Source organism: Pseudophryne corroboree, unplaced genomic scaffold (assembly GCF_028390025.1).
Source record: "Pseudophryne corroboree isolate aPseCor3 unplaced genomic scaffold, aPseCor3.hap2 scaffold_473, whole genome shotgun sequence".
NCBI classification, from domain to species: Eukaryota; Metazoa; Chordata; class Amphibia; order Anura; family Myobatrachidae; genus Pseudophryne; species Pseudophryne corroboree.
Window position 1 is genome coordinate 142,715 of NW_026970085.1, and position 26,193 is coordinate 168,907.

Genomic DNA, 26,193 nt, shown 5'->3' on the forward strand with positions numbered 1-26,193 from the left:
AGGCTGCAGCAGATGGATTTGCATATGGTGATGTCATCCAAGCAGTGGGTCAAAGTTGGCTTCAACCCTCGTCTGCATATGAAAAGAGAAAAGGGGCGTGCAGGGCATGGCGGCCTTTTGCGGCGATTGGATGACCCCTAGTTCGCATTAAACACATCCACCCTCCTTCGGTGTGGGGCTCATGTTGGCTATGCCCCAGCCCCTGAAGCATTCAAGCTGATTTCTTGCAGCAGCTAGGCACTGTAACAGCTCCAGAGCTGCTCTGTAAGGCAAGTAAAAGGGCGTGGGCCCTGCAGCACTACCTGTAGTTCGCATTGTGCGTTGGAAGGCACAAATTAAGCAGACGGGAGAAGTCAGGATAGTGCACAAGGGCATAGAAGGGAGCGGCTCAAGAAAAAAGAAGTGGAAATAGACAGCAAACTAGGCTGGAGAGAGACCTGAGACAAAGAGATCTGAATTATACGAGAGCCGACCAGGGGAAACACAAATTATGCAGTCAAGTTTCCCACATTTGGGGAAATCGCAGGAGCAGCACACCCAGAGTGCAATGGGTGAGACTTGCCCTGGGAGAAGCACCTTCATGATCATAGTATCTCACCTGGCAGGTAAGTAGGATTTGGGATAGTTCTGGGGAGGGTCGCTGCTCGGGCTGTCAAGTGAAGTAGATCCAACTGAGGCAGCACAAGGAAACTCTCGATAGAAGAACAAGGCTAGAGGAAGATCTGAGACAAATAAATCTGACTTTTACCAGAGCTGACCAGAGGAAAGAACAAACACAGTCCCCCACTACCACAAATAATGCAGTCGAGTTTCCCACATTTGGGGAAATCATAGGGGTCAGCATACCCAGAATGCAATGAATGAACCTCACCCTGGGAGAACAATCTTCATAACCATGGTATCTCCTATGCAAAATAAGTATGACTTAGGATAGGGCTGGGGAGGGCCGCTGCTAAGGCACATCTCTGTCAAGTAAAGAAGATTCAACTGAGGCAGCACAAGGGAACTCTCATCTGGGGACAACAACTGCAGGGAGAACACATATTTTCAGATGAACATGGGAGGGCAGAAGGCTGCCTAATACTGAAGCACCCCCAAACAACAAACCAAATGCAACAACTAGTGCAAGCATTCCTGGGGGAAGGCCTGCAGCAGATGGATTTGCATATGGTGATGTCATCCAAGCAGTGGGTCAAAGTTGGCTTCAACCCTCGTCTGCATATGAAAAGAGAAAAGGGGCGTGCAGGGCATGGCGGCCTTTTGCGGCGCTTGGATGACCCCTAGTTCGCATTAAACACCTCCACCCTACTTCGGTGTGGGGCTATGCCCCAGCCCCTGAAGCATTCAAGCTGATTTCTTGCAGCAGCTGGGCACTGTAACAGCTCCAGAGCTGCTCTGTAAGGCAAGTAAAAGGGTGTGGGCCCTGCAGCACTACCTGTAGTTTGCATTGTGCGTTGGAAGGCACAAAGTAAGCAGACGGGAGAAGTCAGGATAGTGCGCAAGGGCATAGAAGGGAGCAACTCAAGAAAAGAGAAGTGGAAACAGACAGCAAACTAGGCTGGAGAGAGACCTGAGACAAAGAGATCTGAATTATACGAGAGCCGACCAGGGGAAACACAAATTATGCAGTCAAGTGTCCAACATTTGGGGAAACCGCAGGAGCAGCACACCCAGAGTGCAATGGGTGAGCCTTGCCCTGGGAGAAGCACCTTCATGATCATAGTATCTCACCTGGCAGGTAAGTAGGAGTTGGGCTAGAGCTGGGGAGGGTCGCTGCTCGGGCACCCCCCTGTCAAGTGAAGGAGATCCAACTGAGGCAGCACATGGAAACTCTCGAAAGAAGAACAAGGCTAGAGGAAGATCTGAGACAAATAAATCTGACTTTTACCAGAGCTGACCAGAGGAAAGCACAAACACAGTCCCCCACTACCACAAATAATGCAGTCGAGTTTCCCACATTTGGGGAAATCACAGGGGTCAGCATACCCAGAATGCAATGAATGAACCTCACCCTGGGAGAACAATCTTCATGACCATGGTATCTCCTATGCAAAATAAGTATGATTTGGGATAGGGCTGGGGAGGGCCACTGCTCAGGCACATCTCTGTCAAGAATTTATAAAGTCTATACATATATATAACCAAATGTCAATATATATATATAGAACCCAGCGCTCCTATCAAAACTTATCTATTTCACCAATTTGTTGCTTATTTAATCTTTATACATCTATTAATTTTCACCATATATTATAAAATGCTGCTCCCATAGGTAGTACTGTTCTACCAATAATAAACCAAATTTTAAAGATAATCACACTTGTTATCAAGGGAGCGCAAAAAATAAAATATACAAGCTCCTTATTTTTAAAAAATATATATAGACAGAAGAAACCCACATTCAATAAAATACAATGGAGTCAACATATATAGGCACCACTATCCATATCTAAATGTAATCAGGATCTATTTCATATTGCCCTTGATGACAACGGAATGTTTATTAAAGGGTCCAAAAAATCCTACTGGATACAGCTGTTGTAATTTAATCGTTTGTAACCCTACCTTGAACGAGAGCTGTCTATGTATTCTATTAAGGGATGGTTACCTAATAGCTGTGCCTCCACTCAAGCTATGTGTAGTATTTAACTACCGTTAAGGCTTGCTTGAGTAAGCCTGATCTCTATCCTTAGGGGATGATTCCCTTATATCATAGATATATTATCTAATATACCTGTCTCTTTCTTCCAGGATCTTCAGATCAACTTCCAGACGGACCAGACACACATGGAAAGTATAACACTTTAATGACCAGTACCAAATGGATTAAGTATACATTAACATTTCATCAATTACACATTCCCCTTTAAGTCATTAATCCATGCTAACCCCCTGTCAATTAGGCCTATACACAGTACCTGCATGCAATACAACAAATCCTTTTTCTTTTCAAGACACCCTTAGGTGTTAGAGTGACCCGGGTACTCTTAATATGATAGTGCACTATAAGGGCCCATAAACTTCCTAAAAATAACAGCAGTTAATACAGAATGTCTGACACTATGTTTTAGTATCAACTATCAGTTCTCCCTTCAGTTAAAGAGAAAGATGTTTGGCTCAGTCTACTTATGGTAGCGATTACTTTCTCCTATAAGGTTACTTATAGTTCCTCCTTGGCAGATAACAGAAAGTATCTATTTAGCTCATAGATAGTAACATCAACAGTTGATTACCAAGGAATCTGTATCCTTTCCTCAGTAAAAATGTTACTGTAGTTGTCCAGTATTAAACTAAACTCCTAAGAAGCTGGTATGATAAACCTTTGTTATGCTGCGTCCTTGTGTCCATTTGAAGTAGCTGATGCTTTCTATATTTCAGAGCATATATAGCTTTTCGATTCCTGTATGCCTCAAATTATTGTTGTCTCTTAGGATGAGTCTATATTAAATATATCTGCAAGAGATGGTTTCTCTTATCATAGTCACAGCGAGCTCAAATCCTTTAACTTTATAACTAATAGTCTCTTACGTGTCAGTCCTTCTTACGGGTTCACGAATATACATATAACACAGTTGTATTAAAGTGCCACAAGCTAGTCTTCGAATCGGGATGATATTCTAATCCTTTGTGGCTAAGAGGCTTTAACATCCATCCAATGTCACTGTAGTATGGCTACCTTTAATGTCCTTGACTCTAATTCTGCTAATTCAGGGGCATAAATACACACATTAGGTGGCAGCTTTAGGGTGTTACTTTCTATTTAGCGCTGCGGAACAATGTCTCTGGCTCTCCTTTGACTGATGTGATGCTGATATATGGGGGAGTTTTAAAACTATTTATGAAGCGTTAAACAGTTCAAGTTTCACTCCACTCCTCCTGTTACATATATATACCCAGTGCTTTCTACCTTCTCCTTAGCACTATGATTAAGCCATACATGGAACTGTAATTATAGGTCACTCTGACTACTGTGACCCATTACTATCCTCCTGCTTAATAGCCATTATTGCGGCCTTGCCCTGGAGTACTTAGTCCCAATATGAAATTGACTATGTACAATAGTCACCTATGGCTTGCTGTGCTTAGTGTAGGGGTAATATAAATGGCTGGATTATGCACTCACACTTCTACCATCTAGTGATGCTGCTGCCGGATGCTCCCCCGACTCCTCCCTTACACTTACAGCCACACAGAATGGAGCCTCTGCTGCTGGTCCTGGCTTCTTTGTTGTGGCTGTCAGAGTCTGTGCCGGTAATAGGTAGGAAGGAACCCTCTCTGTGTCCCTGTCACAGATGTGCCCTTCCAATACTGCTGGGTGAGTTGACTAGCGCTGATCTTGGGTTCTATGAACAGTTCTGAGTCTCAATGCTGCTGTCACCACCTTTACAGTAAGGAAGCCCTGTTCTGGCTTCACACACTAAGCCCCCTCCGGCCGCCGCAATGTATACCGCTCAGCTCTAATGCGGGCGACGGCCGGAGCAGCAAAAAACTATGTCCTCTCACCAAGGGATATGCAGTCTCTATCTCAGCTACACTCACAGCACCTCTCCACTCCTCTCTAGTAGTCACATGACCCACTCTGAGGTGATGCCCCGCCCACTGGCAATCACCTCACTAGGTGATTGACAGTTAGGAGCACAAGGACATTAACCCTTTAGATACACTGTGAAACCATAAAATAAGCCTTCATTGTATTCACCACTACATTTACATCAATGTACATACAATTACATATATGTGAACTGTATTATTTACCTCACAACATGCATACAGTATTACAACATCCATTAACTTTTATATGAATAATATATATGCTTATACTCCATTTTAGTCACCATATTATAACTACCTCAGTATAAGTGTTGTTTAAACCCTAAATCAGGGTTACATTTCTCCCCCTGGTGCATTGTCACTGTTTAACATCTTTAGGTGCCAATGCACCATCTACCTTACTCACTATGCTAAAATAGTATATATTCATTCACATCCATTAGCAAGCCACCTCATCTCAACCATTTTAACTGTTGGCCAAATAGGGAGGGATGGAACTACATAGCCTTCATGCCTCCCAGGGATAGTGTTCTCTGATCGTGCTGGTTTCCCTTGCTCTTCTACACCTGATTTATTGACTTCTTTTAGTACTGGACTTCGGATGGAAGATTTAAGAGATTGTGCTAGGGTAAAGTTATCATGTACCTCACTACGATTTTCACTGAGACTAGTTTCTTTCTCTGACGAAGCTTCTAAAGTTATCAAGTCTTTAGCATCTGAATTTTCCGTTTCTTGATCCTGGGACTGATTTACTCTACCATTGAATCTCGAGAGAGGTCGGTAATGTAAGGTTGTAGAAGGATGACATGGAGCTGGATCTCTCCCTTGCCTTTGTTCTGAATATGCACTTCCTTCATCAACCACTTTTTCTCGTGGTTGATAACAATAACTGTATGATCCTCGTCGGTTTGGAGCAAATCGACTCCCTTTCACTGGTACTCCACCTATGCCAGTCACATTTGCTGCATGTACACCCTTTTCCCCTTCCAACACTTCAAATTCTACTTTCTCTCCATCTCCTACACTGTACAACAGTTTTAGGGGGTTATTCTTCGTTATGGATGTCCAATGTACAAATATGTCTTCTCCGGTGTCATGCCTTTTAATGAAGCCATAGCCTTTCTTCACATGGAACCATATTACTGTGCCAGTCATTTTAAGAGACATATACTGTGTCCCTTTACTATCAACTTTATTCATAGAAGATTGTCTCAGCAATATACCATCCACTACCTCAGTCTGTAATGCTATGTCCTTAGTATCCGGTCGCATAGAAAATTCATGGATACGGTCTTCAGGACAGTTGTTTAGGAAGTTGGCATCCTTGAGTATTTTATTCTCAGATTCTAGCTGAGACAGTCTTTCTTTCATTTCATTCAGACAAATATGATCCTCCTTTTCAGTTTCTTTACCCACTTCCAATAATTCAGACAACTCAGTTATTTTTGATTCCAGAGAATGAATATTGTCTTCCTGCTGCTGGTACATTATCAACTTTTGTTGCTCCTGATCCACTCTGGTTTGTCTTTCATCAGATGCCATGGTTTCCATCTCTCTCTGTATAAACCAAAGTTCTCTCTCAAGCTCTTTGTTCCTCTCATCAATTTTGGTGTTAAACATCTGTTCTTCTTTTAGCTTCCATTGGGTTTCATCTAGAACCTCCAACAACTGATGTTTAGACCTGTCCAGTGCTATATGTCTTATCACCTCTATCGGGGTCTGTAGATCCACTGGGCTATCTCTTCTTGTTGGTTCCTCAATGGAAGTTGGAAACCGGGAAAGCAGGTCCTTCTGTTGATCTTTTGGAAGAGCTAATACTAATTGTCCATGTTTCTTATAATCCTCAGCTATTTGCTTTAGCACAGTTTCTAATCTCTGTATACCTACATCTATCTTCACTTCCCCTGGAACTCTCTCTTTCAGTGGTAGAACATTCTTATCTCCTTTCATTCCATAATCCATGTTAGCGACCAAAGTATGAGCAAGGTTGTCACTAACACCTCCCTCACTATCCTTTAGGTGGGGATCAAGTTTGACTTTCTTGTCCTTTGATTTTTTTCTTTCTCTTCTCCAACTCTACAGGGACATCTAATATTTTTTCATTTTTCACACCTAGGTTATTTACAAAAGTTCCCACAAACTTGCATGTCACCTCTTCCTTTAAGCCTGGTCCCTTACGGTACTCTTGTTTGTCCATACTTTTACATTCTCTAATGGCTTCAACTCTCCCAACTGATACAGCAATGGCTTTATGTCCAACCTTCTCCCTGTTCCTTTGCTTCTTTCCCATATTTGTATTTTATTTTTAGGGATGTGAGGACTTTATCAATAATAATTAATGGCAGCTGACACCTGTGGTGTAACAGGGCCTGAGTGTAACTTCTATCTCACGCGGTGCCTCCAAATGTAACCCTACCCTCATTACCTTGAACGAGAGCTGTCTATGTATTCTATTAAGGGATGGTTACCTAATAGCTGTGCCTCCACTCAAGCTATGTGTAGTATTTAACTACCGTTAAGGCTTGCTTGAGTAAGCCTGATCTCTATCCTTAGGGGATGATTCCCTTATATCATAGATATATTATCTAATATACCTGTCTCTTTCTTCCAGGATCTTCAGATCAACTTCCAGACGGACCAGACACACATGGAAAGTATAACACTTTAATGACCAGTACCAAATGGATTAAGTATACATTAACATTTCATCAATTACACATTCCCCTTTAAGTCATTAATCCATGCTAACAGCCTGTCAATTAGGCCTATACACAGTACCTGCATGCAATACAACAAATCCTTTTTCTTTTCAAGACACCCTTAGGTGTTAGAGTGACCCGGGTACTCTTAATATGATAGTGCACTATAAGGGCCCATAAACTTCCTAAAAATAACAGCAGTTAATACAGAATGTCTGACACTATGTTTTAGTATCAACTATCAGTTCTCCCTTCAGTTAAAGAGAAAGATGTTTGGCTCAGTCTACTTATGGTAGCGATTACTTTCTCCTATAAGGTTACTTATAGTTCCTCCTTGGCAGATAACAGAAAGTATCTATTTAGCTCATAGATAGTAACATCAACAGTTGATTACCAAGGAATCTGTATCCTTTCCTCAGTAAAAATGTTACTGTAGTTGTCCAGTATTAAACTAAACTCCTAAGAAGCTGGTATGATAAACCTTTGTTATGCTGCGTCCTTGTGTCCATTTGAAGTAGCTGATGCTTTCTATATTTCAGAGCATATATAGCTTTTCGATTCCTGTATGCCTCAAATTATTGTTGTCTCTTAGGATGAGTCTATATTAAATATATCTGCAAGAGATGGTTTCTCTTATCATAGTCACAGCGAGCTCAAATCCTTTAACTTTATAACTAATAGTCTCTTACGTGTCAGTCCTTCTTACGGGTTCACGAATATACATATAACACAGTTGTATTAAAGTGCCACAAGCTAGTCCTTGAATCGGGATGATATTCTAATCCTTTGTGGCTAAGAGGCTTTAACATCCATCCAATGTCACTGTAGTATGGCTACCTTTAATGTCCTTGACTCTAATTCTGCTAATTCAGGGGCATAAATACACACATTAGGTGGCAGCTTTAGGGTGTTACTTTCTATTTAGCGCTGCGGGACAATGTCTCTGGCTCTCCTTTGACTGATGTGATGCTGATATATGGGGGAGTTTTAAAACTATTTATGAAGCGTTAAACAGTTCAAGTTTCACTCCACTCCTCCTGTTACATATATATACCCAGTGCTTTCTACCTTCTCCTTAGCACTATGATTAAGCCATACATGGAACTGTAATTATAGGTCACTCTGACTACTGTGACCCATTACTATCCTCCTGCTTAATAGCCATTATTGCGGCCTAGCCCTGGAGTACTTAGTCCCAATATGAAATTGACTATGTACAATAGTCACCTATGGCTTGCTGTGCTTAGTGTAGGGGTAATATAAATGGCTGGATTATGCACTCACACTTCTACCATCTAGTGATGCTGCTGCAGGATGCTCCCCCGACTCCTCCCTTACACTTACAGCCACACAGAATGGAGCCTCTGCTGCTGGTCCTGGCTTCTTTGTTGTGGCTGTCAGAGTCTGTGCCGGTAATAGGTAGGAAGGAACCCTCTCTGTGTCCCTGTCACAGATGTGCCCTTCCAATACTGCTGGGTGAGTTGACTAGCGCTGATCTTGGGTTCTATGAACAGTTCTGAGTCTCAATACTGCTGTCACCACCTTTACAGTAAGGAAGCCCTGTTCTGGCTTCACACACTAAGCCCCCTCCGGCCGCCGCAATGTATACCGCTCTGCTCTAATGCGGGCGACGGCCGGAGCAGCAAAAAACTATGTCCTCTCACCAAGGGATATGCAGTCTCTCTCTCAGCTACACTCACAGCACCTCTCCACTCCTCTCTAGTAGTCACATGACCCACTCTGAGGTGATGCCCCGCCCACTGGCAATCACCTCACTAGGTGATTGACAGTTAGGAGCACAAGGACATTAACCCTTTAGATACACTGTGAAACCATAAAATAAGCCTTCATTGTATTCACCACTACATTTACATCAATGTACATACAATTACATATATGTGAACTGTATTATTTACCTCACAACATGCATACAGTATTACAACATCCATTAACTTTTATATGAATAATATATATGCTTATACTCCATTTTAGTCACCATATTATAACTACCTCAGTATAAGTGTTGTTTAAACCCTAAATCAGGGTTACACGTTACTTTCCAATTGTAATTGATACATTAAATTCCTTCTTGTGGATGAACAGCAACAGTTGTAACCAACGCCTCTTTTCTCTAACGTCCTAAGTGGATGCTGGGGACTCCGTAAGGACCATGGGGAATAGCGGCTCCGCAGGAGACTGGGCACATCTAAAGAAAGCTTTAGGACTATGTGGTGTGCACTGGCTCCTCCCCCTATGACCCTCCTCCAAGCCTCAGTTAGATTTCTGTGCCCGACGAGAAGGGTGCACACTAGGGGCTCTCCTGAGCTTCTTAGTGAAAGTTTTAGTTTAGGTTTGTTATTTTCAGTGAGACCTGCTGGCAACAGGCTCACTGCATCGAGGGACTAAGGGGAGAAGAAGCGAACTCACCTGCGTGCAGAGTGGATTGGGCTTCTTGGCTACTGGACATTAGCTCCAGAGGGACGATCACAGGCCCAGCCTGGATGGGTCCCGGAGCCTCGCCGCCGGCCCCCTTACAGAGCCAGAAGAGCGAAGAGGTCCGGATAAATCGGCGGCAGAAGACGTTCCTGTCTTCAATAAGGTAGCGCACAGCTGTGCGCCATTGCTCTCAGCACACTTCATACTCCGGTCACTGAGGGTGCAGGGCGCTGGGGGGGGCGCCCTGAGACGCAATAAAACATGATAAAAATACCTTACATGGCAAAAAATACATCACATATAGCTCCTGGGCTATATGGATGCATTTAACCCCTGCCAGAATATACAGAAAAACGGGAGATAAGGCCGCCGAAAAGGGGGCGAAGACTATCTCCTCAGCACACTGGCGCCATTTTCCCTCACAGCTCAGTTGGACGGAAGCTCCCTGGCTCTTCCCTGCAGTCACTACACTACAGAAAGGGTTAAAAAAAGAGAGGGGGGCACTAATTAGGCGCAGTATTAAAACATACAGCAGCTATAAGGGGAAAAACACTTATATAAGGTTATCCCTGTATATATATATATAGCGCTCTGGTGTGTGCTGGCATACTCTCCCTCTGTCTCCCCAAAGGGCTAGTGGGGTCCTGTCCTCTATCAGAGCATTCCCTGTGTGTGTGCTGTGTGTCGGTACGTTTGTGTCGACATGTATGAGGAGAAAAATGATGTGGAGACGGAGCAGAGTGTCTGTAACAGTGATGTCACCACCTAGGGGGTCGACACCTGAGTGGATGTACTGTTGAAAATTACATGACAGTGTCAGCTCTGTATAAAAAAACAAAAAAAAAAACAGTGGTTGACATGAGACAGCCGGCTACTCAGCTTGTGCCTGTCCAGACGTCTCATAGGCCGTCAGGGGCTCTAAAGCGCCCGTTACCTCAGATGGCAGATACAGACGCCGACACGGATACTGACTCCTGTGTCGACGGTGAAGAGACAACCGTGCTTTCCAGTAGGGCCACACGTTACACGATTGAGACAATGGAAAATGTTTTATACATTTCTGATAATACGAGTACCACCAAAAAGGGGTATTATGTTCGGTGAGGGAAAAACTACCTGTAGTTTTCCTGAATCTGAGAAATAAAATGAGGTGTGTGATGATGCGTGGGTTTCCCCCCGATAACAATTGATCATTTCTTAAAAAGTATTGGCTGTATACCCTTTCCGGCCAGAGGTTAGGGTGCGTTGGGAAACACCCCCTAGGGGGGATAAGGCGCTCACACGCTTGTAAGAACAAGGGCTCTACCCTCTCATGAGATGGCCGCCCTTAAGGATCCTGCTGATAGAAAGCAGGAGGGTATCCAAAAATGTATTCACACACATACTGGTGTTATACTGCGACCAGCAATCGCCTCAGCCTGGAGGTGCAGTGCTGGGTTGGCATGGTCGGATTCCCTGACTGGAAATATTGATATCCTAGATAAGGATAGTATATTATTGCCTATAGAGCATTTAAAAGATGCATTTCTATATATGCATGATGCACAGCGGAATATTTGCCGACTGGCATCAAGTATAAGTGCGTTGTCCAATTCTACCAGTAAAATGGTCAGGTGATGCGGATTCCAAACGGCATTTGGAAGTATTGCCTTTGAAAGGGGACATTTGGGGTCGGTATTTTAGACCTGGTGGCCACGGCAACAACTGGGAAATCCACGTTTGTACCCCAGGTCGCCTCTCAAAATAAGACGCCGTATTATCAGGCGCAGTCCTTTGTTGGCAAGCGGACAAAAGGTTCCTCTTTTCTGCTCGTGACAGAGGGAGAGGAAAAAGGCTGAAGAGATTAGCCAGTTCCCAGGAACAGAAACCCTTTCCCGCCTCTGCCAAGCCCTCAGTATGACGCTAGGGCCTTACAAGCTCAGGCACGGTGGGGGCCCGTTCTCAATGAATTTCAGTGCGCAGTGGGCTCACTCGCAAGTAGACCCCTGGATCCTTCAGGTAATATCTCAAGGGTACATATTGGAATTCGAGACGTCTCCCCCTCGCCGTTTCCAAAAGTCGGCTTTACCGACGTCTCCCTCTGACAGGGAGGCAGTTTTGGAAGCCATTCACAAGCTGTATTCCCAGCAGGTGATAATCAAGGTACCCCTCCTGCAACAGGGAACGGGGTATTATTCCACACTATTGTGGTACCGAAGCCAGACGGCTCGGTGAGACCGATTCTAAATCTAAAATCTAAAATCTTTGAACACTTACATACAGAGGTTCAAATTCAAGATTGAGTCACTCAGAGCAGTGATTGCGAACCTGGAAGAAGGGGACTACATGATGTCTCGGGACATCAAGGATGCTTACCTTCATGTCAAAATTTACCCTTCTCACCAAGGGTACCTCAGGTTATGGTACAGAACTGTCACTATCAGTTCAGACGCTGCCGTAGGGATGGTCCACGGCACCCCGGGTCTTTACCAAGGTAATGGCCGAAATGATATCCCTTCGAAGGAAGGGAATTTTAGTTATCCCTTACTTGGACGATTCCCTGATAAGGGTAAGATCCAGGGAACAGTTGGAAGTCGGTGTAGCACTATCTCAGGTAGTGTTGCGGCAGCACGATTGGATTCTCAATATTCCAAAATCGCAGCTGGTTCCGACGACTTGTCTTCTGTTTCCTAGGGATGTTCCTGGACACAGTCCAGAAAAAAGGTGTTTCTCCCGGAAGAGAAAGCCAGGGAGTTATCCGAGCTAGTCAGGAACCTCCTAAAACCGAACCAAGTCTCAGTGCATCAATGCACAAGGGTTCTGGGTAAAAATGGTGGCTTCCTACGAAGCAATCCCATTCGTTAGATTCCACGCAAGAACTTTCCAGTGGAACCTACTGGACAAATGGTCCGGGTCGCATTTTCAGATGCATCAGCGGATAACCCTGTCACCAAGGACAAGGGTATCCATCCTGTGGTGGTTGCAGAGTGCTCATCTTCTAGAGGGCCGCAGATTCGGCATTCAGGACTGGGTCCTGGTGACCACGAATGCCAGCCTGCGAGGCTGGTGAGCAGTCACACAGGGAAGGAATATCCAGGGCTTAGGGTCAAGCCTGGATACATCACTTCACATAAATATCCTGAAGCTAAGGGCCATTTACAATGCTCTAAGCTTAGCAAGACCTCTGCTTCAAGGTCAGCCGGTGTTGATCCAGTCGGACAACATCATGGCAGTCACCCACGTAAACAGACAGGGTGGCACAAGAAGCAGGAGGGCAATGGCAGAAGCTGCAGGGATTCTTCGCTGGGCGGAAAATCATGTGATAGCACTGTCAACAGTATTCATTCCGGGAGTGGACAACTGGGAAGCAGACTTCCTCAGCACGACCTCCACCCGGGAGAGTGGGGACTTCACCCAGAAGTCGTCCACATGATTAAAAAACTCGACAGGTATTGCGCCAGGTCAAGAGACCCTCAGGCAATAGTTGTAGACGCTCTGGTAACACCGTGGGTGTACCAGTCAGTGTATGTGTTCCCTCCTCTGCCTCTCATACCCAAGGTACTGAGATTGATAAGATGGAGAGGAGAAAGCACTATATTCGTGGCTCCGGATTGGCCAAGAAGGACTTGGTAACCGGAACTTCAAGAGATGCTCACGGAGGATCCGTGGCCTCTACCTCTAAGAAGGGACCTGCTCCAGCAAGGACCCTGTCTGTTCCAAGACTTACCGCGGCTGCGTTTGACGGCATGCCGGTTGAACACCGGATCCTGAAGGAAAAAAGGCATTCCGGATGAAGTCATCCATATCCTGATCTAAAGCCAGGAAGGATGTAACCGCAAAAACATTATCACCGCAATTGGCGAAAATATGTTGCGTAGTGCGAGGCCAGTAAGGCCCGATGGAGGAAATTCAACTGGGTCGATTCCTACATTTCCTGCAAACAGGAGTGTCTATGGGCCTGAAATTGGGGTCCATTAAGGTTCAGATTTCGGCCCTGTCAATTTTCTTCCAAAAAAGAACTAGCTTCAGTCCCTGAAGTTTAGACGTTTGTAAAAGGGGTACTGCATATACAGCCTCCTTTTGTGCCTCCAGTGCAATTTGGGATCTCAATGTAGTTTGGGTTCCAAAAGTCACATTGGTTTGAACCACTTAAATCTGTGGAGTTAAAATATCTCACATGGAAAGTGGTCATGCTGTTGGCCCTGGCCTGGGCCAGGCGCGTGTCAGAATTGGCGGCTTTATCCTGTAAAAGCCCTTATCTGATTTTCCATTCGGACAGGGCGGAATTGAGGATTCGTCCTCAGTTTCTCCCTAAGGTGGTTCCAGCGTTTTCACCTGAACCAACCTATTGTGGTGCCTGCGGCTACTAGGGACTTGGAGGAATCCAAGTTGCTGGATGTTGTCAGGGCCCTGAAAATATGTTTCCAGGACGGCTGGAGTCAGGAAATCTGACTCGCTGTTTATCCTGTATGCACCCAACAAGCTGGGTGCTCCTGCTTCTAAGCAGACTATTGCTCGTTGGATTTGTAGTACAATTCAGCTTGCACATTCTGTGGCAGGCCTGCCACAGCTAAAATCTGTAAAAGCCCGTTCCACAAGGAAAGTGGGCTCATCTTGGGCGGCTGCCCGAGGGGTCTCGGCTTTACAACTTTGCCGGGCAGCTACATGGTCAGGGGCAAACACTTTTGCTAAATTCTACAAATTTGATACCCTGGCTGAGGAGGACCTGGAGTTCTCTCATTCGGTGCTGCAGAGTCATCCGCACTCTCCCGCCCGTTTGGGAGCTTTGGTATAATCCCCATGGTCCTTACGGAGTCCCCAGCATCCACTTAGGACGTCAGAGAAAATAAGAATTTACTTACCGATAATTCTATTTCTCATAGTCCGTAGTGGATGCTGGGCGCCCATCCCAAGTGCGGATTGTCTGCAATACTTGTACATAGTTATTGTTACAAAAATCGGGTTATTATTGTTGGGAGCCATCTTTTCAGAGGCTCCTCTGTTATCATGCTGTTAACTGGGTTCAGATCACAGGTTGTACGGTGTGATTGGTGTGGCTGGTATGAGTCTTACCCGGGATTCAAAATCCTTCCTTATTGTGTACGCTCGTCCGGGCAAAGTATCCTAACTGAGGCTTGGAGGAGGGTCATAGGGGGAGGAGCCAGTGCACACCACATAGTCCTAAAGCTTTCTTTAGATGTGCCCAGTCTCCTGCGGAGCCGCTATTCCCCATGGTCCTTACGGAGTCCCCAGCATCCACTACGGACTATGAGAAATAGAATTATCGGTAAGTAAATTCTTATTATTTACTGCAGTTAAAGTTCATATGTAACTCACGTGAGTAATGAAAGAAAACAGGGGGAGAGCGCTGTGATGGTTGGTGAAACACAGCGGTATGCTACGACCCCCGTTAACCGTGGCTGGATCTTATTGGCACTCGCGGTCGGGATATTTCTCCCTGCCGTGGGGTAGAGACCTCCTTTTGCTCGGTCTCAAATTGCTTTTTCCCCTTCACCGCTGTCTTTACATCAGACGTCCGCCGTGATGTAGCTCGTTCATGAACGGGCTTATATCTCAGCAATCAGAGTGTCCGGTAATCACCTTTCTTACGCGTTTCTCCGCTGTTATCCAAGAGCGGTTTCGTCAGAGGATACATCAGCAGCCTAGCAGGCTCTTTTTAAAATGCACCGGACCAATAGCATTACTAATTAGTTGATTGGATACATACATGTACTAATTGGATGCATACATGTAATGACTCACATATGGAACAACTTTCTAATTGCAATTGCACATATAAAGGCATTTCATAATATAAAAATAAGCAACATGGTGATTAAAAATAATAATAAAATAAGCAACAAGGTGGTTTAAAAAATAACAGAAAATATATAATCTATATACAGATTAACCTATAATCTTTCAATCAATACCTCATATCTATAATCACATATACATAATTCAGAGACTCAGCACTAAGGATCCCCATTTACTTATATAAAACCTTTTAGGGTAACATAAATCCATGCCACTACTAAAGCAGTTCTTGTGGCGCAGGGGAAACATCAAATGCACTCTATGCAGCTAGTCCCATGTTCGAATCCAACCCGCTCAGCTTAACATCCATATTATTTATTTACTTTTAATGGGATCATTCTATCAATTCATTTTTACCTTTAATTTTTGTTAATATTATTTCTATATTTCATTATTTTAACCCCTGGAATAACTACATTGCTGTTTAAACAACAAAAAGAATTGAAGAAAAAATAAATATTAAACAGACAATTTAAGGATTCGAAGATTTAAATATTTAAAGATTTTAAAATTTAAAACAGGGAGGGGGGGGGAGGGAGGGGGGCCTTTTGGGAGAAGGAGGGGGGGAAAATAAAAATAGAAAAAAAAAATATATATAGAACCAAGAGAAAGTGTAAAAAGAGGATGGAGGAAGAAATCTGATGTTCATCATTACTAGTGGATTTTACTAAAGAACTTTAAAGGAACACACACAACAGGATTATACAGTTTCATCCTAAGAGGAAAGCTGTTTCCAAAATAGCTACTTCTAATAATTTTGTTTATTTATTAAACATACAATAAATGGATATTCAATAAATAATATATTAGGTAAATCAATAGATAAAATCTTCAGAGACTGCAAATGTTGTTCAGTTCGATGCTCTCATTCAGACCATCAGGTGTAAGGGTACCCAAAGAAAAAATCCAAAATGCCTCCCTTGTCAAGTAAAGGAGATTCAACTGAGGCAGCACAAGGGAACTCTCATCTGGGGACAACAACTGCAGGGAGAACACATATTTTCAGATGAACATGGGAGGGCAGAAGGCTGCCTAATACTGAAGCACCCCCAAACAACAAACCAAATGCAACAACTAGTACAAGCATTCCTGGGGGAAGGCCTGCAGCAGATGGATTTGCATATGGTGATGTCATCCAAGCAGTGGGTCAAAGTTGGCTTCAACCCTCGTCTGCATATGAAAAGAGAAAAGGGGCGTGCAGGGCATGGCGGCCTTTTGCGGCGCTTGGATGACCCCTAGTTCGCATTAAACACCTCCACCCTACTTCGGTGTGGGGCTCATGTTGGCTATGCCCCAGCCCCTGAAGCATTCAAGCTGATTACTTGCAGCAGCTGGGCACTGTAATAGCTCCAGAGCTGCTCTGTAAGGCAACTAAAAGGGTGTGGGCCCTGCAGCACTACCTGTAGTTCGCATTGTGCGTTGGAAGGCACAAAGTAAGCAGACGGGAGAAGTCAAGATAGTGCGCAAGGGCATAGAAGGGAGTGGCTCAAGAAAAGAGAAGTGTAAACAGACAGCAAACTAGGCTGGAGAAAGACATGAGACAAAGAGATCTGAATTATACGAGAGCCGACCAGGGGAAACACAAATTATGCAGTCAAGTTTCCCACATTTGGGGATATCGCAGGAGCAGCACACCCAGAGTGCAATTGGTGAGCCTTGCCCTGGGAGAAGCACCTTCATGATCATAGTATCTCACCTAGCAGGTAAGTAGGAGTTGGGCTAGAGCTGGGGAGGGTTGCTGCTCGGGCACCCCCCTGTCAAGTGAAGGAGATCCAACTGAGGCAGCACAAGGGAACTCTCGAAAGAAGAACAAGGCTAGAGGAAGATCTGAGACAAAGAAATCTGACTTTTACCAGAGCTGACCAGAGGAAAGCACAAACACAGTCCCCCACTACCACAAATAATGCTGTCAAGTTTACCACATTTGGGAAAATAACAGGGGTCAGCATACCCAGAATGCAATGAATGAACCTCACCCTGGGAGAACAATCTTCATGACCATGGTATCTCCTATGCAAAATAAGTATGATTTGGGATAGGGCTGGAGAGGGCCGCTGCTCAGGCACATCTCTGTCAAGTAAAGGAGATTCAACTGAGGCAGCACAAGGGAACTCTCATCTGGGGACAACAACTGCAGGAGGTACACATATTTTCAGATGAACATGGGAGGGCAGAAGGCTGCCTAATACTGAAGCACCCCCAAACAACAAACCAAATGCAACAACTAGTGCAAGCATTCCTGGGGGAAGGCCTGCAGCATATGGATTTGCATATGGTGATGTCATCCAAACAGTGGGTCAAAGTTGGCTTCAACCCTCGTCTGCATATGAAAAGATAAAATTGGCATGCAGGGCATGGCGGCCTTTTGAGGTGCTTGGATGACCCATAGTTCGCATTAAACACCTCCACCCTCCTTCGGTGTGGGGCTCATGATGGCTATGCCCCAGCCCCTGAAGCATTCAAGCTGATTTCTTGCAGCAGCTGGGCACTGTAACAGCTCCAGAGCTGCTCTGTAAGGCAAGTAAAAGGGTGTGGGCCCTGCAGCACTACCTGTAGTTTGCATTGTGTGTTGGAAGGCACAAAGTAAGCAGACGGGAGAAGTCAGGATAGTGCGCAAGGGCATAGAAGGGAGCAACTCAAGAAAAGAGAAGTGGAAACAGACTGCAAATTAGGCTGGAGAGAGACCTGAGACAAAGAGATCTGAATTATACGAGAGCCGACCAGGTGAAACACAAATTATGCAGTCTAGTGTCCAACATTTGGGGAAACCGCAGGAGTAGCACACCCAGAGTGCAATGGGTGAGCCTTGCCCTGGGAGAAGCACCTTCATGATCATAGTATCTCACCTGGCAGGTAAGTAGGAGCTGGGCTAGAGCTGGGGAGGGTCGCTGCTCGGGCACCCCCCTGTCAAGTGAAGGAGATCCAACTGAGGCAGCACAAGGGAACTCTCGAAAGAAATACAAGGCTAGAGGAAGATCTGAGACAAAGAAATCTGACTTTTACCAGAGCTGACCAGAGGAAAGCACAAACACAGTCCCTCACTACCACAAATAATGCAGTCCAGTTTCCCACATTTGGGGAAATCACAGGGGTCAGCATACCCAGAATGCAATGAATGAACCTCACCCTGGGAAAACAATCTTCATGACCATGGTATCTCCTATGCAAAATAAGTATGATTTGGGATAGAGCTGGGGAGGGCCGCTGCTCAGGCACATCTCTGTCAAGTAAAGGAGATTCAACTGAGGCAGCACAAGGGAACTCTCATCGGGGGACAACAACTGCAGGGAGAACACATATTTTCAGATGAACATGGGAGGGCAGAAGGCTGCCTAATACTGAAGCACCCCCAAACAACAAACCAAATGCAACAACTAGTGCAAGCAGTCCTGGGGGAAGGCCTGCAGCAGATGGATTTGCATATGGTGATGTCATCCAAGCAGTGGGTCAAAGTTGGCTTCAACACTCATCTGCATATGAATAGAGAAGAGGGGCGTGCAGGGCATGGCGGCCTTTTGCGGCGCTTGGATGACCCCTAGTTCGCATTAAACACCTCCACCCTCCTTCGGTGTGGGGCTCATGTTGGCTATGCCCCAGCCCCTGAAGCATTCAAGCTGATTTCTTGCAGCAGCTGGGCACTGTAACAGCTCCAGAGCTGCTCTGTAAGGCAAGTAAAAGGGTGTGGGCCCTGCAGCACTACCTGTAGTTCGCATTGTGCGTTGGAAGGCACAAAGTAAGCAGACGGGAGAAGTCAGGATAGTGCGCAAGGGCATAGAAGGGAGCGGCTCAAGAAAAGAGAAGTGGAAACAGACAGCAAACTAGGCTGGAGAGAGACCTGAGACAAATACATCTGAATTATACGAGAGCCGACCAGGGGAAACACAAATTATGCAGTCAAGTTTCCCACATTTGGGGAAATCACAGGGGCAGCACACCCAGAGTGCGATGGGTGAGCCTTGCCCTGGGAGAAGCACCTACATGATCATAGGATCTCACCTGGCAGGTAAGTAGGAGTTGGGCTAGAGCTGGGGAGGGTCGCTGCTCGGGCACCCCCCTGTCAAGTGAAGGAGATCCAACTGAGGCAGCACAAGGGAACTCTCGAAAGAAGAACAAGGCTAGAGGAAGATCTGAGACAAAGAAATCTGACTTTTACCAGAGCTGACCAGAGGAAAGCACAAACACAGTCCCCCACTACCACAAATAATGCTGTCAAGTTTACCACATTTGGGAAAATAACAGGGGTCAGCATACCCAGAATGCAATGAATGAACCTCACCCTGGGAGAACAATCTTCATGACCATGGTATCTCCTATGCAAAATAAGTATGATTTGGGATAGGGCTGGAGAGGGCCGCTGCTCAGGCACATCTCTGTCAAGTAAAGGAGATTCAACTGAGGCAGCACAAGGGAACTCTCATCTGGGGACAACAACTGCAGGAGGTACACATATTTTCAGATGAACATGGGAGGGCAGAAGGCTGCCTAATACTGAAGCACCCCCAAACAACAAACCAAATGCAACAACTAGTGCAAGCATTCCTGGGGGAAGGCCTGCAGCATATGGATTTGCATATGGTGATGTCATCCAATCAGTGGGTCAAAGTTGGCTTCAACCCTCGTCTGCATATGAAAAGATAAAATTGGCATGCAGGGCATGGCGGCCTTTTGAGGTGCTTGGATGACCCATAGTTCGCATTAAACACCTCCACCCTCCTTCGGTGTGGGGCTCATGATGGCTATGCCCCAGCCCCTGAAGCATTCAAGCTGATTTCTTGCAGCAGCTGGGCACTGTAACAGCTCCAGAGCTGCTCTGTAAGGCAAGTAAAAGGGTGTGGGCCCTGCAGCACTACCTGTAGTTTGCATTGTGTGTTGGAAGGCACAAAGTAAGCAGACGGGAGAAGTCAGGATAGTGCGCAAGGGCATAGAAGGGAGCAACTCAAGAAAAGAGAAGTGGAAACAGACTGCAAATTAGGCTGGAGAGAGACCTGAGACAAAGAGATCTGAATTATACGAGAGCCGACCAGGTGAAACACAAATTATGCAGTCTAGTGTCCAACATTTGGGGAAACCGCAGGAGTAGCACACCCAGAGTGCAATGGGTGAGCCTTGCCCTGGGAGAAGCACCTTCATGATCATAGTATCTCACCTGGCAGGTAAGTAGGAGCTGGGCTAGAGCTGGGGAGGGTCGCTGCTCGGGCACCCCCCTGTCAAGTGAAGGAGATCCAACTGAGGCAGCACAAGGGAACTCTCGAAAGAAATACAAGGCTAGAGGAAGATCTGAGACAAAGAAATCTGACTTTTACCAGAGCTGACCAGAGGAAAGCACAAACACAGTCCCTCACTACCACAAATAATGCAGTCCAGTTTCCCACATTTGGGGAAATCACAGGGGTCAGCATACCCAGAATGCAATGAATGAACCTCACCCTGGGAAAACAATCTTCATGACCATGGTATCTCCTATGCAAAATAAGTATGATTTGGGATAGAGCTGGGGAGGGCCGCTGCTCAGGCACATCTCTGTCAAGTAAAGGAGATTCAACTGAGGCAGCACAAGGGAACTCTCATCGGGGGACAACAACTGCAGGGAGAACACATATTTTCAGATGAACATGGGAGGGCAGAAGGCTGCCTAATACTGAAGCACCCCCAAACAACAAACCAAATGCAACAACTAGTGCAAGCATTCCTGGGGGAAGGCCTGCAGCAGATGGATTTGCATATGGTGATGTCATCCAAGCAGTGGGTCAAAGTTGGCTTCAACACTCATCTGCATATGAATAGAGAAGAGGGGCGTGCAGGGCATGGCGGCCTTTTGCGGCGCTTGGATGACCCCTAGTTCGCATTAAACACCTCCACCCTCCTTCGGTGTGGGGCTCATGTTGGCTATGCCCCAGCCCCTGAAGCATTCAAGCTGATTTCTTGCAGCAGCTGGGCACTGTAACAGCTCCAGAGCTGCTCTGTAAGGCAAGTAAAAGGGTGTGGGCCCTGCAGCACTACCTGTAGTTCGCATTGTGCGTTGGAAGGCACAAAGTAAGCAGACAGGAGAAGTCAGGATAGTGCGCAAGGGCATAGAAGGGAGCGGCTCAAGAAAAGAGAAGTGGAAACAGACAGCAAACTAGGCTGGAGAGAGACCTGAGACAAATACATCTGAATTATACGAGAGCCGACCAGGGGAAACACAAATTATGCAGTCAAGTTTCCCACATTTGGGGAAATCACAGGGGCAGCACACCCAGAGTGCGATGGGTGAGCCTTGCCCTGGGAGAAGCACCTACATGATCATAGGATCTCACCTGGCAGGTAAGTAGGAGTTGGGCTAGAGCTGGGGAGGGTCGCTGCTCGGGCACCCCCCTGTCAAGTGAAGGAGATCCAACTGAGGCAGCACAAGGGTACTCTCGAAAGAAGAACAAGGCTAGAGGAAGATCTGAGACAAAGAAATCTGACTTTTACCAGAGCTGACCAGAGGAAAGCACAAACACAGCCCCCCACTACCACAAATAATGCAGTCGAGTTTCCAACATTTGGGGAAATCACAGGGGTCAGCATAAACAGAATGCAATGAATGAACCTCACCATGGGAGAACAATCTTCATGACCATGGTATCTCCTATGCAAAATAAGTATGATTTGGGATAGGGCTGGGGAGGGCCGCTGCTCAGGCACATCTCTGTCAAGTAAAGGCGATTCAACTGAGGCAGCACAAGGGAACTCTCATCTTGGGACAACAACTGCAGGGAGAACACATATTTTCAGATGAACATGGGAGGGCAGAAGGCTGCCTAATACTGAAGCACCCCCAAACAACAAACCAAATGCAACAACTAGTGCAAGCATTCCTGGGGAAGGCCTGCAGCAGATGGATTTGCATACAGTGATGTCATCCAAGCAGTGGGTCAAAGTTGGCTTCAACCCTCGTCTGCATATGAAAAGAAAAAAGGGATGTGCAGGGAATGGCGGCCTTTTGCGGCGCTTGGATGACCCCTAATTCGCATTAAACATCTCCACCCTCCTTCGGTGTGGGGCTCATGATGGCTATGCCCCAGCCCCTGAAGCATTCAAGCTGATTTCTTGCAGCAGCTGGGCACTGTAACAGCTCCAGAGCTGCTCTGTAAAGCATGTAAAAGGGTGTGGGCCCTGCAGCACTACCTGTAGTTTGCATTGTGCGTTGGAAGGCACAAAGTATACAGACAGGAGAGGTCAGAATAGTGCGCAAGGGCATAGAAGGGAGCGGCTCAAGAAAAGAGAAGTGGAAACAGACAGCAAACTAGGCTGGAGAGAGACCTGAGACAAAGAGATCTGAATTATACGAGAGCCGACCAGGGGAAACACAAATTATGCAGTCAAGTTTCCCACATTTGGGGAAATCACAGGGGCAGCACACACAGAGTGCAATGGGTGAGCCTTGCCCTGGGAGAAGCACCTACATGATCATAGTATCTCACCTGGCAGGTAAGTAGGAGTTGGGCTAGAGCTGGGGAGGGTCGCAGCTCGGGCACCCCCCTGTCAAGTGAAGGAGATCCAACTGAGGCAGCACAAGGGAACTCTCGAAAGAAGAACAAGGCTAGAGGAAGATCTGAGACAAAGAAATCTGACTTTTACCAGAGCTGACCAGAGGAAAGCACAAACACAGTCCCCCACTACCACAAATAATGCAGTCAAGTTTCCCACATTTGGGGAAATCACAGGGGTCAGCATACCCAGAATGCAATGAATGAACCTCAACCTGGGAGAACAATCTTCATGAGCATGGTATCTCCTATGCAAAATAAGTATGATTTGGGATAGAGCTGGGGAGGGCCGCTGCTCAGGCACATCTCTGTCAAGTAAAGGAGATTCAACTGAGGCAGCACAAGGGAACTCTCATCTGGGGACAACAACTGCAGGGAGAACACATATTTTCAGATGAACATGGGAGGGCAGAAGGCTGCCTAATACTGAAGCACCCCCAAACAATAAACCAAATGCAACAACTAGTGCAAGCATTCCTGGGGGAAGGCCTGCAGCAGATGGATTTGCATATGGTGATGTCATCCAAGCAGTTGGTCAAAGTTGGCTTCAACCCTCGTCTGCATATGAAAAGAAAAAAGGGATGTGCAGGGCATGGCGGCCTTTTGCGGCGCTTGGAGGACCCCTAATTCACATTAAACACCTCCACCCTCCTTCGGTGTGGGGCTCATGTTGGCTATGCCCCAGCCCCTGAAGCATTCAAGCTGATTTCTTGCAGCAGCTGGGCACTGTAACAGCTCCAGAGCTGCTCTGTAAAGCATGTAAAAGGGTGAGGGCCCTGCAGCACTACCTGTAGTTTGCATTGACGTTGGAAGGCACAAAGTAAGCAGACAGGAGAGGTCATAATAGTGCGCAAGGGCATAGAAGGGAGCGGCTCAAGAAAAGAGAAGTGGAAACAGACAGCAAACTAGGCTGGAGAGAGACCTGAGACAAAGAGATCTGAATTATACGAGAGCCGACCAGGGGAAACACAAATTATGCAGTCAAGTTTCCCACATTTGGGGAAATCGCAAGAGCAGCACACCCAGAGTGCAATGGGTGAGCCTTGCCCTGGGAGAAGCACCTTCATGATCATAGTATCTCACCTGGCAGGTAAGTAGGAGTTGGGCTAGAGCTGGGTAGGGTCACTGCTCGGGCACTTCCCTGTCAAGTGAAGGAGATCCAAGTGAGTCAGCACAAGGGAACTCTCGAAAGAAGAACAAGGCTAGAGGAAGATCTGAGACAAAGAAATCTGACTTTTACCAGAGCTGACCAGAGGAAAGCACAAACACAGTCCCCCACTACCACAAATAATGAAGTCGAGTTTCCCACATTTGGGTAAATCACAGGGGTCAGCATACCCAAAATGCAATGAATGAACCTCACCCTGGGATAACAGTCTTCATTACCATGATATCTCCTATGCAAAATAAGTATGATTTGGGATAGGGCTGGGGAGGGCCGCTGCTCAGGCACATCTCTGTCAAGTAAAGGAGATTCAACTGAGGCAGCACAAGGGAACTCTCATCTGGGGACAACAACTGCAGGGAGAACACATATTTTCAGATGAACATGGGAGGGCAGAAGGCTGCCTAATACTGAAGCACCCCCAAACAACAAACCAAATGCAACAACTAGTACAAGCATTCCTGGGTGAAGGTCAGCAGAAGACGGATTTGCATACAGTGATGTCATCCAAGCAGTGGGCCAAAGTTGGCTGGAACCCTCATCTGCATATGAAAAGAGAAAAGGGGTATGCAGGGAATGGCGGCCTTTTGCGGCGCTTGGATGACCCTTAGTTCGCATTAAACACCCCCACCCTCCTTCGGTGTGGGGCTCATGTTGGCAATGCCCCAGCCCCTGAAGCATTCAAGCTGATTTCTTGCAGCAGCTTGGCACTGTAACAGCTCCAGAGCTGCTCTGTAATGCAAGTAAAAGTTTGTGGGCCCTGCAGCACTACCTGTAGTTTGCATTGTGCATTGGAAGGCACAAAGTAAGCAGACAGGAGAAGTCAGGATAGTGCACAAGGGTATAGAAGGGAGGGGCTCAAAAAAAGAAGAAGTGGAAACAGACTGCAAACTAGGCTGGAGAGAGACCTGAGACAAAGAGATCTGAATTATATAAAAGCCGACCAGTGGAAACACAAATTATGCAGTCAAGTTTCCCATATTTGGGGAAATCACAGGGGCAGCACACCCAGAGTGCAATGGGTGAGCCTTGCCCTGGGAGAAGCACCTTCATGATCATAGTATCTCACCTGGCAGGTAAGTAGGAGTTGGGCTAGAGCTGGGGAGGGTCGCTGCTTGGGCACCCCCCTGTCAAGTAAAGGAGATCCAACTGAGGCAGCACAAGGGAACTCTCGAAAGAAGAACAAGGCTAGAGGAAGATCTGAGATAAAGAAATCTGACTTTTACCAGAGCTGACCAGAGGAAAGCACAAACACAGTCCCCCACTACCACAAATAATGCAGTCAAGTTTCCCACATTTGGGGAAATCACAGGGGTCAGCATACCCAGAATGCAATGAATGAACCTCACCCTGGGAGAACGATCTTCATGACCATGGTATCTCCTATGCAAAATAAGTATGATTTGGGATAGGGCTGGGGAGGGCCGCTGCTCAGGCACATCTCTGTCAAGTAAAGAAGATTCAACTGAGGCAGCACAAGGGAACTCTCATCTGGGGACAACAACTGCAGGGAGAACACATATTTTCAGATGATCATGGGAGGGCAGAAGGCTGCCTAATACTGAAGCACCCCCAAACAACAAACCAAATGCAACAACTAGTGCAAGCATTCCTGGGGGAAGGCCTGCAGCAGATGGATTTGCATATGGTGATGTCATCCAAGCAGTTGGTCAAATTTGGCTTCAACCCTCGTCTGCATATGAAAAGAGAAAAGGGGTGTGCAGGGCATGGCGGCCTTTTGCGGCGCTTGGATGACCCCTAGTTCGCATTAAACACCTCCACCCTCCTTCGGTGTGGGGCTCATGTTGGCTATGCCCCAGCCCCTGAAGCATTCAAGCTGATTTCTTGCAGAAGCTGGGCACTGTAACAGCTCCAGGGCTGCTCTGTATGGCAAGTAAAAGGGTGTGGGCCCTGCAGCACTACCTGTAGTTCGCATTGTGCGTTGGAAGGCACAAAGTAAGCAGATGGGAGAAGTCAGGATAGTGCGCAAGGGCATAGAAGGGAGCGGCTCAAGAAAAGAGAAGTGGAAACAGAC

At 46.3% G+C, this 26,193-nt stretch overlaps 20 non-coding genes across 20 annotated transcripts; all 20 read right to left on the bottom strand.

The window, feature by feature from the left end:
- Positions 1 to 450: 450 nt before the first annotated feature.
- Positions 451 to 613, bottom strand: LOC135028067 (U1 spliceosomal RNA). The gene has a single exon (XR_010224423.1). It is a non-coding gene; the product is annotated as a U1 spliceosomal RNA (small nuclear RNA).
- A 145-nt stretch (positions 614 to 758) lies between these two features.
- Positions 759 to 922, bottom strand: LOC135028116 (U1 spliceosomal RNA). The gene has a single exon (XR_010224469.1). It is a non-coding gene; the product is annotated as a U1 spliceosomal RNA (small nuclear RNA).
- A 661-nt stretch (positions 923 to 1,583) lies between these two features.
- LOC135028078 (U1 spliceosomal RNA) lies at positions 1,584 to 1,746 on the bottom strand. The gene has a single exon (XR_010224434.1). It is a non-coding gene; the product is annotated as a U1 spliceosomal RNA (small nuclear RNA).
- A 152-nt stretch (positions 1,747 to 1,898) lies between these two features.
- On the bottom strand, positions 1,899 to 2,062 carry LOC135028095 (U1 spliceosomal RNA). The gene has a single exon (XR_010224449.1). It is a non-coding gene; the product is annotated as a U1 spliceosomal RNA (small nuclear RNA).
- A 14,968-nt stretch (positions 2,063 to 17,030) lies between these two features.
- On the bottom strand, positions 17,031 to 17,193 carry LOC135028087 (U1 spliceosomal RNA). Its single transcript, XR_010224441.1, has one exon. It is a non-coding gene; the product is annotated as a U1 spliceosomal RNA (small nuclear RNA).
- A 152-nt stretch (positions 17,194 to 17,345) lies between these two features.
- Positions 17,346 to 17,509, bottom strand: LOC135028126 (U1 spliceosomal RNA). Its single transcript, XR_010224478.1, has one exon. It is a non-coding gene; the product is annotated as a U1 spliceosomal RNA (small nuclear RNA).
- A 671-nt stretch (positions 17,510 to 18,180) lies between these two features.
- On the bottom strand, positions 18,181 to 18,343 carry LOC135028088 (U1 spliceosomal RNA). The gene has a single exon (XR_010224442.1). It is a non-coding gene; the product is annotated as a U1 spliceosomal RNA (small nuclear RNA).
- Positions 18,344 to 18,495: 152 nt separating this feature from the next.
- LOC135028128 (U1 spliceosomal RNA) lies at positions 18,496 to 18,659 on the bottom strand. Its single transcript, XR_010224481.1, has one exon. It is a non-coding gene; the product is annotated as a U1 spliceosomal RNA (small nuclear RNA).
- A 671-nt stretch (positions 18,660 to 19,330) lies between these two features.
- On the bottom strand, positions 19,331 to 19,493 carry LOC135028085 (U1 spliceosomal RNA). The gene has a single exon (XR_010224439.1). It is a non-coding gene; the product is annotated as a U1 spliceosomal RNA (small nuclear RNA).
- A 152-nt stretch (positions 19,494 to 19,645) lies between these two features.
- Positions 19,646 to 19,809, bottom strand: LOC135028127 (U1 spliceosomal RNA). The gene has a single exon (XR_010224480.1). It is a non-coding gene; the product is annotated as a U1 spliceosomal RNA (small nuclear RNA).
- A 671-nt stretch (positions 19,810 to 20,480) lies between these two features.
- LOC135028089 (U1 spliceosomal RNA) lies at positions 20,481 to 20,643 on the bottom strand. Its single transcript, XR_010224443.1, has one exon. It is a non-coding gene; the product is annotated as a U1 spliceosomal RNA (small nuclear RNA).
- Positions 20,644 to 20,795: 152 nt separating this feature from the next.
- Positions 20,796 to 20,959, bottom strand: LOC135028129 (U1 spliceosomal RNA). Its single transcript, XR_010224482.1, has one exon. It is a non-coding gene; the product is annotated as a U1 spliceosomal RNA (small nuclear RNA).
- Positions 20,960 to 21,630: 671 nt separating this feature from the next.
- On the bottom strand, positions 21,631 to 21,793 carry LOC135028086 (U1 spliceosomal RNA). Its single transcript, XR_010224440.1, has one exon. It is a non-coding gene; the product is annotated as a U1 spliceosomal RNA (small nuclear RNA).
- Positions 21,794 to 21,945: 152 nt separating this feature from the next.
- Positions 21,946 to 22,109, bottom strand: LOC135028134 (U1 spliceosomal RNA). The gene has a single exon (XR_010224488.1). It is a non-coding gene; the product is annotated as a U1 spliceosomal RNA (small nuclear RNA).
- Positions 22,110 to 22,779: 670 nt separating this feature from the next.
- On the bottom strand, positions 22,780 to 22,942 carry LOC135028074 (U1 spliceosomal RNA). Its single transcript, XR_010224430.1, has one exon. It is a non-coding gene; the product is annotated as a U1 spliceosomal RNA (small nuclear RNA).
- Positions 22,943 to 23,094: 152 nt separating this feature from the next.
- Positions 23,095 to 23,258, bottom strand: LOC135028123 (U1 spliceosomal RNA). Its single transcript, XR_010224475.1, has one exon. It is a non-coding gene; the product is annotated as a U1 spliceosomal RNA (small nuclear RNA).
- A 670-nt stretch (positions 23,259 to 23,928) lies between these two features.
- On the bottom strand, positions 23,929 to 24,091 carry LOC135028066 (U1 spliceosomal RNA). Its single transcript, XR_010224422.1, has one exon. It is a non-coding gene; the product is annotated as a U1 spliceosomal RNA (small nuclear RNA).
- A 152-nt stretch (positions 24,092 to 24,243) lies between these two features.
- On the bottom strand, positions 24,244 to 24,407 carry LOC135028054 (U1 spliceosomal RNA). Its single transcript, XR_010224412.1, has one exon. It is a non-coding gene; the product is annotated as a U1 spliceosomal RNA (small nuclear RNA).
- Positions 24,408 to 25,079: 672 nt separating this feature from the next.
- LOC135028072 (U1 spliceosomal RNA) lies at positions 25,080 to 25,242 on the bottom strand. Its single transcript, XR_010224427.1, has one exon. It is a non-coding gene; the product is annotated as a U1 spliceosomal RNA (small nuclear RNA).
- A 152-nt stretch (positions 25,243 to 25,394) lies between these two features.
- On the bottom strand, positions 25,395 to 25,558 carry LOC135028106 (U1 spliceosomal RNA). Its single transcript, XR_010224459.1, has one exon. It is a non-coding gene; the product is annotated as a U1 spliceosomal RNA (small nuclear RNA).
- Between the last annotated feature and the right edge of the window lie 635 nt (positions 25,559 to 26,193).